We start from the raw sequence: 12,451 nt of genomic DNA, 5'->3' as shown, positions 1-12,451 counted from the left end.
ACCCTTCCCCTCTTCCTCACCTCCCAGCTTCACCTTACTAATCACTTTTTCACTTTGAGGGGATTTTTGGTTCTTTCCTGGTGCTGGTGGGTTCCGAGCTTTAAGATGTTTTGATTGCATATTAAGATTTACTTATTACTTAGATCTTTGAGAGCCCAAGGAAGTCAGTGAAAAATTAATATTCAATAAAAATAAAAATATTGGGGATTGGTGCTTCTCTTGGAGCTTACTGTCTTATAAGTTTCTCTTATTTCACCTTTATGAAAACAAAGTATTTTTCTTTTCAGTGTATACTTAAATTTACTATCCACTGAGTTTTCTGATACCTAAAAGAAAGCAGATGCTGAATAGAAAGAAGTTCTTCAAATTTGAAAACAGTTTCTAAGCTGAGTTTAGATCACTACGATACAGTCGCTATACTGTCCGAGAAAAAGCAGGCAGCAGTGTGCTGTCCTCCACCACTTATCTCATTCTCTCTCCATTTCTTTCTTATTATCTGAGCTCTTCATTTTTTCCTCCTTTTTTCTTTCTTTCTTTAAATCTTTTTTTTTTGAGACATTCTATTTTAACTTATATTTCCGTTTTCAGTTGCTTTTAGTTTTTTCATATCACTTTGGCAACATAGTTAACTTTGTGCTAATTTATAGATCTGTGTTTAATTCAGAACTGTTGTTTACTAGCTATGTTATCTCAGGCAAGGTATCTCCCAGAACCTTAGCTTCTTTGTTTGTAAAACAACTACTCTAATAGTTATTGCATAGGGTTGGTAGGAGAATTAGTTCAAAAACATTTGGCAGTCCCTGCTTCATAATTTTATGCCAAATTAGTACCATTACAGGGAGTATGGCAGTGTTACAATGTATACAAATATATTTCTTTCATATCCCACAGAACGTACTTCAGTGTATTTTATCAGCATATCAGACAGTGAAATACTTCAATGTATTTTATCAGTATATACATTTTTAAGTGATCGAAAAAAAAGATGTTATTTCTTATGTTTTATAATAGAGCATTGAGTGCAGCCCCATCACTTTCATTCCCAATTTGATTATTTAAAGAAAGTATATTACTAACACAAATTTGTGCCCTGCCAAGCGGAGTCTTATGTTCTCCTGCTGGTTTTCCTGAGAAAGTACTCATATGACTCCTTTGAAATGATTTACTTACTTTTGTACATACAAAATTATGGTTGTGTTAATGTACCAAATAATGTCCTTGGAAGCAAATGTTTCACCAGTGACTCAGCTTCATCAGTCACATTAAGGGAGATGAGCCGTGATTTGTCATTAGTTAAAAAAAGAAATCTTGAGGGTACCTTTCCTTACTGCTTATCTTCAGTCTAACAGTTGGGAATATGGTCATGGATACTTTCAGCCAGAAAACTTTCAAAGTTTAACAGCTGCTACTGTATTACTACTGTATTACAGATTAAAGTGTCTAGTACAGCATATTCAATTAGAATATAGTGTGTTAATGGAATTAGAGAAGCGAGGCAGTCAGGAGAGTTTTTACTATAATTTTAAAATAATACAGGGTAGAGTATTGTAGAGATTGGCAAAGTTTGATACATCATATTTGTTGCTAGTCTTAAATTTGCTCAATTTTAAGTCACTTTACCACTTTACTTTGGAGATTCACCAACTGATTGTTCTTTAAGATGAGTACATGAGAAGTAGTACAGTGTTCTCTCATATTCTGGAGAAGATATACCATGTTCACTAGTGAAATGAAACCATGAAGCGAGAGGAAGGTCAAAGAAGTGAGAGAAGAGCCCACCACTTCTAGTCTCAGGAGGCTCATTAGAAGAGAAGTCAGACATAGGAACCAGGATCTTTGGCCATATGGTGGATTCCATAGCTGGAGCAGGGGAAGGTTGGAATGAACCTGGGCATCTTAAGCTACAGAAAGTAAGGAAGTACTTGAAGGGTGATAGGGACATGTCAACAGGTTACAGAGCCAGCTTGAAGAGGCTCCAGCTGGCCAAAACTAGGACAATTGGAGTACCAAAATGACAGTTAAGATTATAACCCATTGAATTAAACAAACCCATAAATGGATAATTATATCAATAAATGAATAAAGTCAGTGATGAAGAATGCGATGTTTGTATAATCACACAGTATTAGATAAAATCTATTTGGATTCCCAGCATAATTTTGAGTAATGTTTCCAATATATTGATTCAAACAAACTGCAGTTTTAAAAAGAGGGGGGGAATTAGTATATTATAGCTCAAAACATTTTTTTCTATTACCTGTTTTATGATTTGTAAAATCTGCTTTATGATTGCTATCATATAAGACAAGTAATAGTGCTAACATCTCACAGACTTTTGAAGATTTGTTCTCCATCCCTCCACCCCACCCCACCCCGAAAAAAACCTGAGTATCTGGCCACTGGTAATAACTGCTAGTAGTATTGCTGCTGAGTTTCATCAGTACAGCCTGGAATTCTCTTATTGTTTGCTCTGAGAATATTGCTAACTGGGTTAATGTAAGTTTTTGGACCTTAAATCAATTGCTTATGATCCAAAGCTTAGGATTCTTTTTTAACTCTTGTTCGCTAAATCCCAAGTTACACTTTTCATTCTCTGTGTACATAATCAAAGAATCACTGATACCCAGGAATTAAAGGTACAGAACCAATTATTTAGATTGCTCTTTCTAAGATCTACAGTCTTTCTCTCATTTTACTCTAACTTTTCATTTATGTATCAGAACTTGAAACTGTTTATGAATATATATTTGAATACTTTTCCTGTGCCAGATATTAAGTTATGTGCTTTATATGCATTTTCAATAAGTATAGTCATTTTTCTCAGAAATAAAATGGAAGCTGAGAAACACCTAGATAGTAAGTGTTAATGCCAAGATTTGAGCCAAGGTCTTTTTACTACTGTGCTAAACTAATCTGAGAAAAACCTCAAGCCACTGTAAAAAGTAATTTCAAAAAATAGTCGTTTATATTTGGAAGCTTCCCTTCTTAATGATGTCCTTTACAGAGTAGGTCAGAGAGACATACATATTAGTGATGATCATCATCGTCCTGTGTACTTCCCGCACCATTAAAAGCTTTGCAATATAAACTGTCAAAAGATATGAAAACTTTGATAGAATTAGAACATCTGGGTAAGAAAACGCTAAAGTGTAAATGAAGCCACTAAACAGATTGAAAGAAGTTAGTTTTCTCTATATGACGTGTAACAATGTCTCAGAGTATATGCTCTCTCACATTCCACCACAGTTAAGTAGTATCTGAGTTGCCCAAAATTCATTCACAGCTTTTCAATGTCATGTGTTCATGCTTAGAGAGTTAAGGTCCAGCTATAACAGATACAGAATCTTTAATTGAGTAATTGAGGCTTTTTGTTGAGTGTTGAAATGTTTTATAGTAAGCTTCACTGTCTTCATATTTCTTGTACTTTATATAATAGAAGATGCACTTCAATAAAAACTGAATACTTTATATTTACATTTCATTTACTAAGAAAATGTGAAAACAGTGGTAAACTACTTTGGGCTGTCATTGCACAGGCATACTTTAATGATATAGTTTAATGTCCTTAATGTTAAAGGAAAAAAAAAAAAACTGTGGCTTAAAGAAGCTGGTAAATTAGAATTTTCCAATATCCGTGGCTTTTTTCTCCTGCAGTTAATTTGCTCTGCTGACTTCCTACGCGAGGTGGCAACAGCTGGCCTTTTAACTAGAGCCAGGGGATTAAAGAGTAGGAATCACAGCAGCGTGCTCGGCCTCTTGCCTCTGTTGACTGTTCTTTATTGTTTGATGCCTGAGCATCTCCCAGACAGCAATTGTTTCTTGAAACTTAAAGTTTGTTTCTCTTGGGATTATACAATGCTAGTGGGGCTCGTCTTTGTGTCTCTTCACTTTCCCAGTCTCGTCTTACCCTCTATCGTATGCTTTCTCTTGATAATTAGAAAAGAGCAAAGATACAAGCTTTGTATCTTAGTGTGCAGGAGATTCAGTTTTGACTCTAAAAAATTAGGAATATAGACTCCAGATGGAAATATATTTTTTTCTCCGAGCTACCAGATAGTAACAGAAATCATTTTTACAATGAAAACTGTTCTTCATAATTAATATACTAGTGAATTTTTGAAATTATGGTGATAAAAAGGGAGCAACATCAGAATGATTCATTCACTCCTGCCATTTTAAAAGCTAAGATCAGAAGAAAAATGTACCATAAGTGCTTAAATCTAAAAGAACCTTTTCACTAGCTCTAAAACATAGGATAAGAAATATCTTCATGCCATATTAAAACTTGAATATAAAGTAGTCAGAACATATTTAGATGGAACCCTCAGCCAAAATGATTTTGTTGTTCTTCACAAAGGAAAGAAAAATATCAAGACATTATTGAATTTAATTTCTATTGGTTACTCCATATTCTTAAACTTCTATCATACCTGCCATATGCTTGAGGGTTGTTAGGGATAAAAATAGTGGTCTTGAAGTAGTGTGAGACTGAAAGTAATCCTAAAAAGATTATTATATTCAGAATCTGGAACTTAAAATTATAAAAAAGAGAAGTCAAATGTAGGGCTTTGGCATGAATATTCTTGTCATGTATACCACCACTACCCACCCTCCTGCTCCTGAACCAATACCGTAGAGAATCCTACCTATTTACAGCAGTACAGTTTGTAATTTTTTTAATTGGGATAAAATTGACATATATCTTATTTTAGTAGAGTCTGATAAACTGTGTGACTGCTGAAAAATTTGGTAACTTATTTGAACTATATAGTAATATGTTCATTTTATTTCTGTAGATGTAACCAAAGAAAGCGAATTTTAAAGGGACTTAAAAGAGGAGAGCGGGGCATTGAGTGAATTTTAAAGGGACTTAAAAGAGTAGAGGGGGGCATTGAGTTGTAGAATTCTAGATACCTAGGTCCAGAGAGCCAGAGAGGATTTTTTAAAAAGTAATAAAACAGCACAATCACACAGAATAGAGTAAGGCACCCTGGAGAGAAAGCATGAACTGTAAAGACCACAATCCCTGTAGCATCATTTATTTCTAAATAATGTTACTGCGTTTGTTTCACCAAGAATTACAAGACCTCAATACTGCTTTTTCATCTCTCCTAGCTTCTAGCACATTTCTAAGCAATCTTTTTCCTGTGCCTCTTTTTTCTTATATTTTTCTCTGTGTCCTCTTCTGGATCATTATCACTTGGTCCTCTGTATTTTTCCTCCATCCTACTTATTTACCTTTCTACAGTGATTAAAAACCTTACCAAGGTACTGCTAATGTTGCTTAGTTGCGCAGAAGAAGGCAGGCTTCTCACTATAGGCAACTGTAGCTCAACTAAAATAATCAGTTTAAGAAAATATAATTTCATGTCTGTTATGATTGATCTATTCTACTAAAGTGATCTGGTTCTTTCATAAATTCACCATAACCTTGTATGTTATATAGTGTATATGTTCAGTGACCATTTGAGCATGACCTTTTAATAAAGACTCTTCATTAGCCCCCTTCTCTTGACTTAAAAAAGAGGGAGAAGACTAATTCTACTTATCCTAAGGAAGTTTTCTTCTACACCAGCGGTTCCCAACTGTTTTGACACCAGGGACCTGTGCTCCTATGAGAATCTAATACCTGATGATCTGAGGTGGAGCTGACATGGTGATGTTAACGCTGGGAAATGGCTGCAAATACAGATAAAGCTTTGCTCGCTTGCCTGCCGCTCACCTGTCGTCCAGCCCAGTTCCTAATGCAACTGACTGGTACTGGTCCACAGACCAGGGTCAGGGACTCCAGTTCTACACTGTCATGCGAGAAAGTGACAATTTCATTTCTCTTAGAGAGCAGCTTGCATTTGCTACATTCACCCCTATACCCACCCACTCTCTTGCTAACATCTTGTGTTCCGGCTTTCATCCCTAGCAAAACCACTTTCTGGTCACCAATGATTTCCTAATTGCCAGTTTACCAAAACACTTTCATAATTTTTTTATGTTAGGAATTTTTAAGTTGATTGGCATAGTTTCATTTGCATTTTTGTACTTTTTTTGGCATGGTTATTAGTAGAAATGAGTATATTTGGAAAATGGAAAGATTGAAATGTTTCTCTTCTTCCTTACGGAATAAATAGGATAACTTCTTTCTGTTTTATGTTATTAGTGTTTGATATCTTCAAGGCATCTTTTCAGTGTAAAAGTGATTAAATTTTTGAATTCTGCCTCTGTGAAATAATACTTTTCATAGAAAGGTGAAATTACCAAATTAAAGGAATATGTGAAGGATCATTTTTACCTCGAGTCTGCATAGATGAAGTAGACTCTGCTTTATGTTGTAGCCGAGAGAGACAGACAGACAGACAGACGGGCACAAAGAATAAAGTAATCCTCAGGGAGAGTCCTTTGTGTTAAAGTAGTAGTTATTTACACACAGAATTCCACATCATGAGCATGAATAGTGTGCTTTCCCAGGTTATGGATGAGAAAATCCAGACTTAAAATGAGGCTTTAAGAGTCAAGCACATTTTTCATGGCCTATTTTTTAAAGGCACCTTTGAAGGATATTGATCAATTGGTACAAGATTAAAAGAATATTTACCTCTTTGTAATCTTATACAAGCTATTGGTACTCAGTGCCTTAATAGTGAGTATGTTCTTTTTACTTTAAACTCATGTTTTAATTGATCAAAAGTAAGAATAAAGATAGGAAAGATCTCTTCAATAACTTATGGACTGAATTTTTAATTTATCACTTTAAAGTAGGTTTTATTTATGTGTTACTGTATGTGTTCATGTGTATATTCTTATGTATAAAAAAGGGCATTGCACATAATTAAAGCTAGAAGTTAGGCTGTTTTTTCCCGTTGCTAATAATACTTACCACTCAGTGACTTGAGTTCAGAATGAAATACATCTTTTTGAACTTGGGATTAAACTTTGATTTATTTGGTTTTTTAATTGTTTTATGAATTCTCTCCATTTCTAAGATGGAAATAAATAGACCCTGTCATTGAAAACTAAATCTAATCACAAGCAATCTTTTGGCCTGTGAAACAGTATATTAAAAAAATAAAATTAAGCAAGACATGAATATTTTTTTTTTTTAAAAAAAGAATGGTCTTGAAAAAAGAATTGCTGCATACTGAATTTGCAACCTCTGTAAAATAAGATTCTCAGGGTAGTTTGAGAGAGGATTAAGAACAAAAGGAATTTTAATTTTTTCCTATTTTATACATTTCTAAACTTTTTCCCAAGTGAGCATAATTCAGAATTACCTCAGAAATTTTATATTTTTGATTATTATAGTCATATTAATGATGAAGCTAATTCATGATAGATCAATCCTAAAAGTGACAGAATATTTTCCCAAATAACCTCTTGGTGATTGTGACACCAAGAGACATTTTATGAAACCACATAGTAATTGTTCATCATAACCTCCTTAGTGGTTAGGATTCACTTTGATTTCTTCTCATTTCCAGCAACAGCCCATCATGGATCTGTCATCTGTAAATGAATTGAAATCTTTTTTGAACTATTGTGCAACCCATTTAAGATAATAGATTTCCTCTGCCTCATTGTTACGTACTGTGTATGGAAATGGTCCATCTTAATTTCTCCTAGAACGGCTGCTTTATCTATTCCTTAGTTTTAATATTTTGAGTTATTGGAGGAAATTGATATTTTTTATTTATTTCAGTTAGATCTTTTTTTCTGGGCCAAGGAATTCAAGTTTTTTTTAGTCTCCTTTTATGTCTCTCCTTTCTAGTCTTTCCTTTGATATCAGTATATACTCTGAGTCATATGTACAGATTGTACCTATTTTCACCAGAGTTAAAGTACCAGAATTTTATTAGTTTTAATCCTTTTATTATGACAGAGCTAGTACATATGCATGTGGAAAATTAGAAAATATAGATGACAAACTTTTTAACACAATTGCCACTACCCAGAGATAACCACTGTAACGTTGTATTCTAACAAGTTTTTTAATGTGGTCTGAGGGACATGATTTTTGTCACATTTCTGGAGGACATTTTCATGAAGAGATCTTAGGCTGGCCTTCTCTTACACCCCAAATCTTCAGTTCATTGTCATTGCTCCTATTTCTAGTTTCTCATATATCAGAGTGGGTTAAATTTCTCTTCCTTTTCTTGATATAAACTTATTTCAGAGGGGAAAAGAAGATTCACTGAGAGGAAAAGCAGTGTTAGTAAAAATGAAACCTATAGTACCAGTTACTTTATAAATAGGTCAGGTATTCCAGAGGCTATGTTGTAGCAAAATATGTACAGAAAACCGTTCTCCTTTAAAAGTTAATCCCCACCTGTATTCAGTACCCTGGCATTCTCTTTGTGTGTTTGTGCCTTCATTATGTATCTCCTTTCTTCAAAAATGGTCAGGTCATTCCCATCTTAAAACTGTTGGATTGATTCTTCCATGAATTCTAGCTACTTGTGATCTCGATTCTCTTTTAAACAGAAAAACCTTTTCGAGTGTTTGCCTGCTGCCTCCACTTTTAACCATCCACTCTATTCTCAACTTTGTAATCTTTTATTCTCACTTTTGCTGAAATTGTTTTTTCTGAAATTGCTGACAATCAAGAGAAAGCAATGAGCCAGGAGAGCATTCAGAAATAGAAAATATTCTCATGTAACTGCATCATTTGGTTCTTTGGAATCCGAATGCTTCTTGGAACTCTTTCTGTTCTTTACATTTGTATAGAGTTTTACACATTACAAAATGTGTTATGTTTGTTCATTTTTGTGCCTTGTAAAGGCAGATGAGGCTTATTAGGTATAATCCCCATTTTTCACATGGGGAAATTGATGTTCATTGAGGGAAATGATTTAGTCAGTTATCTGAATATTTATGGCAAAGCTGGGGCTAACAACATGTGTTATAGATAGCATCTTTTTAGATTTGTTTTGAGATTTTGTTCATCATTAGTCTTTGGTTTTGTGCTTGTGGATGACTCCAGATAACCAAATTCATATAATTTGGCTTTCTTTTTTTATTATTTTCAGTGTGTTCATTTTAGAGCCTACTCTCCTAGTTAAACTAATCATTAAGTATCTAAAACAATGAATTTGTCTCCTAAAGACATGTAATGGTTTCATTCCTCAAAAAAATGATAACCAGTTTATAAATCTATGTATTCTTATTACTATTTCAATTTTTCGATTTTCCTTTTTATGAGAAAAAAAATTGTGACTTAAAATTTAAAGGTGATTTTCTAAATTAATATGTAAAATTAACTCTGAAATTATTTTCATTTCTTTGAGCCTAACTATGAAGGCTTATGAAACTAGTATCAGTAATGATACCTCATTATAGGTGATTGTGAGATATAACAACTGAAAACTTGTGAAAGCAGCCTCACAAAATATGAATGCCTGTGCTCCTTCTGATAAGCTTAATAATGCTTTGTCCTAATGCAGCATTTTATTTAAGAGATATAATTGTATTTCACTTTTACTTCTCATCTCAATTCATAACTTTATTAAAGACTGTAATTTTTTAACTTTATATTTTTTCATAAACTTTTAGTTTAGTTCATAAATCTAGAATTACATACTCTTCTTGTATTACTTTCTTTTACTTTTAAAATTACATTAATGAGCTGACTGTTTAAGAATCATTCTCATGATTCATTCATCTGTTACATCTCCTTTTTAAAGCTTCAGCACTGAAGGTCTTTTGACAAACCAATATTTATAACAGTTTGACAGCAGGATGAGGAACAGCGTTTGTCTTTGTAACAGCTTGAAGAAAGACCCTTTCCAGGACCCAGTCATGCGGTTACAATCTTGACCTCTTTCTTATGCTGGGAACATACATACAGCAGCACCTCCCATGTGTTTTCTTGTCCCATTGACTGTCCATTCACTTCCCATCTGTTTTACAGTCTTAAAGGAACAGAAGGGGCCCTCTTCTTATAAATCTGTCTTTGCAAGTGATAAATGATGTCCTGTCTCTTTAAGGGCTGCCTGGGTGGTTTTCCTTTTCTTAAAATATTTCAACTTTCCTCCTAACAAAATTCAGAATAAAATATACTTTTAAGAGTAGGAAGAAATAGAAAGCAAAGAAATGATGGATTATTTTAAAACCTTAATTGATTGGGACTGAATATTTTGCTGGTCATTAGACTAAAGTTTTCCTAATTAATTACCTAAATCATATTTTTAAATTGTATTGATATTTAGATTTTTCAGCGGGGACAATAGGAATGTATTCATTTTGAGATAGCGTAATATTTAAACTTTTTTTGGAGAAAATAAAGCAAATTATTATTGAGTCAGCATGTAAAATAGTTTTTGAAGATTTTTTTCACCATAATGTAACTAATTTGGAGCATTTTATGTACTGGATACAAAATAAAATAATTCACAGTGGAAGATTATAATCTTATGATAGATTCTGTCTACCTTTTACATTTAAAAAGACGATCATGAATCTGTAAAAACTTTTCTTTTGTTGATGAAAATAAATAGTTTAAGTATACATATTTACCCTTGAGTTGTCTAAGAATTGAGCAGAAATTAATTTTTCTTCCTATGCAGAAATATTCATAGATGTCTAATTATTACAGATATTGCCCCCTGAAATATTCTTAAATTACTGCTATAAAAAGCATTACCAGTATAAAAAGACCACTTTTAGAATATTAGCATAGGTATTCCTGGTACCTGAGAGAAATTTCATCAGTCCTCATAAAAGGAACACTGAATTATATGATATAGTGAATCAAATGGCTGCATATAATCATAAATTTTTGGAGGTTATTTAATGTTCTCAATATAGGTCAATAACATAAGCAATTCTGGGTGAAATCAAAATGATGCAGTCCAGCATCTTAGCTACTTGGTTCGACTTAATTAAAGATGACATAATATATGATATCTAGAGAAATACATAAATTATACACCTCCTATCTAATATTCCATAAATATTATTTCTTCTTACAGCTTAATCTTTTAGTAAATATCAGTTAGCAGAAAATTCAAGGTTTTATAGTCATTGACATTGATAAGCACTGGGGATGGTGCTACTCTTTATTAGTGAAGGGCAGATTCATAAGAATTAATAGTTAACTGAGTTGAAATTAGGATTGCCATCTACTTATAAAAATTGAAGGGCCTGACCAATATAAAGGCCTGAGTATAAGGCTACTCTATGTTCATCCATACTGAAATCTTTTGGAAACTAAGCTTCAAAATATCAAGAAAGTATTTTAAGCAATTTTGATTATAATGGCCAAAAGGAACTTGATAGAAATGCTTACAGTTAAGAGAGTTCAAAAAAAAGGCGGGGGGGGAGAAGTTTGAATTTATCTATAAGTCACTTTGAGCTCTTTATATATTCAGCAGACAAGTTATAATTTACCTCACAGACTTTCTTATGGCAGCTTTCTTTCTAAATCATACTGTTTTGGGGTCTGAAAATAGCAAATTTTTTCAGTAATTATTTTTGATGTTTGAATAAACTACCGGCTAAGTCTCCTCACTCAACAATGAATAAATGAACAGTGAATATTCATGGGCATCTATTATATAGCAAGTGCTGTGCTAGGCTGAGTGATTTTAAATAATAGACTTTATATAAGTATGTAATTCATACAAGCAGTCCCACTTCGATTCCTGGAAAAAATGGTATAAAACTGATCTTTCTAAAATGAATTATGTAGGCCTGTAAGTATAATATTGTCATTTGTAATTGCATTTTTAACTAGGAGCTTAACGTGAAATTTAAAAAGATACTAAGTGACATACAGACAATAAACAATTTTAAAAGATCTAATAAAACATCATCAGTTAGAATAGTATATTTCAGTCCTAGATATTAAGCTAGTATGAGTTTTGGATTCTTCTGAACAGATTCCTTCATTATAAATAAACCATGACTGACTGGTTTACAATCATAAGGTTAAAGGAAAAGCGGGAATAGAAACAAAGTTCTCCTGATCACAATATCGTATACCTTTTAATACATTTTGTCTTTATAAAAATCATGTAAAATAACTACCCTGTTGATTACTTGGGGGTATTAGACCAAGGATTTCTAATTTTTTTTTTTTTTTTTATCAAACACTTCTTTCATTATTAGATATTCCAGAGAAGTCCATATTTTAGAAGATTTATCTATGATAATATACTTACTTATATTCTTTTTAATTAGAAATGTAGAGTTGCAATTATATCTCCTAATCAGCCTAAATAAATGATTGTTATAAGAGTAGATGTAATTCTAGCCCAAACAAGATTTCCATTTGAACTTTTGAAACAATGGAAATAACCTAGAGAACTCTATTACCACTTTCACAGACCCCCTGGAAGTCTGGGACCCACCAAGCTTTAAAGTTACCATACCAGTCTCAAACAGCTTTCCAGAACATAGGAAATGATGCCTCCTTCTTCTGTAATAAGCAGTATTCTGTTCATCTTCATGAATGAGTCTGTGT

General features: G+C 33.0%; 1 protein-coding gene across 1 annotated transcript in view; it reads left to right on the top strand.

Annotated features, from left to right (window-relative positions):
- Nucleotides 1–12,451, top strand: part of OPA1 (OPA1, mitochondrial dynamin like GTPase) — an 82,276-nt gene that overhangs the window by 60,187 nt on the left and 9,638 nt on the right. The window lies entirely within an intron of this gene.

Source organism: Pteropus alecto, unplaced genomic scaffold, assembly GCF_000325575.1.
Source record: "Pteropus alecto unplaced genomic scaffold, ASM32557v1 scaffold311, whole genome shotgun sequence".
NCBI classification, from domain to species: domain Eukaryota; kingdom Metazoa; phylum Chordata; class Mammalia; order Chiroptera; family Pteropodidae; genus Pteropus; species Pteropus alecto.
The sequence above is the reverse complement of the archived record's forward strand: the minus strand, read 5'-3'. Positions and strand labels throughout refer to the sequence as shown.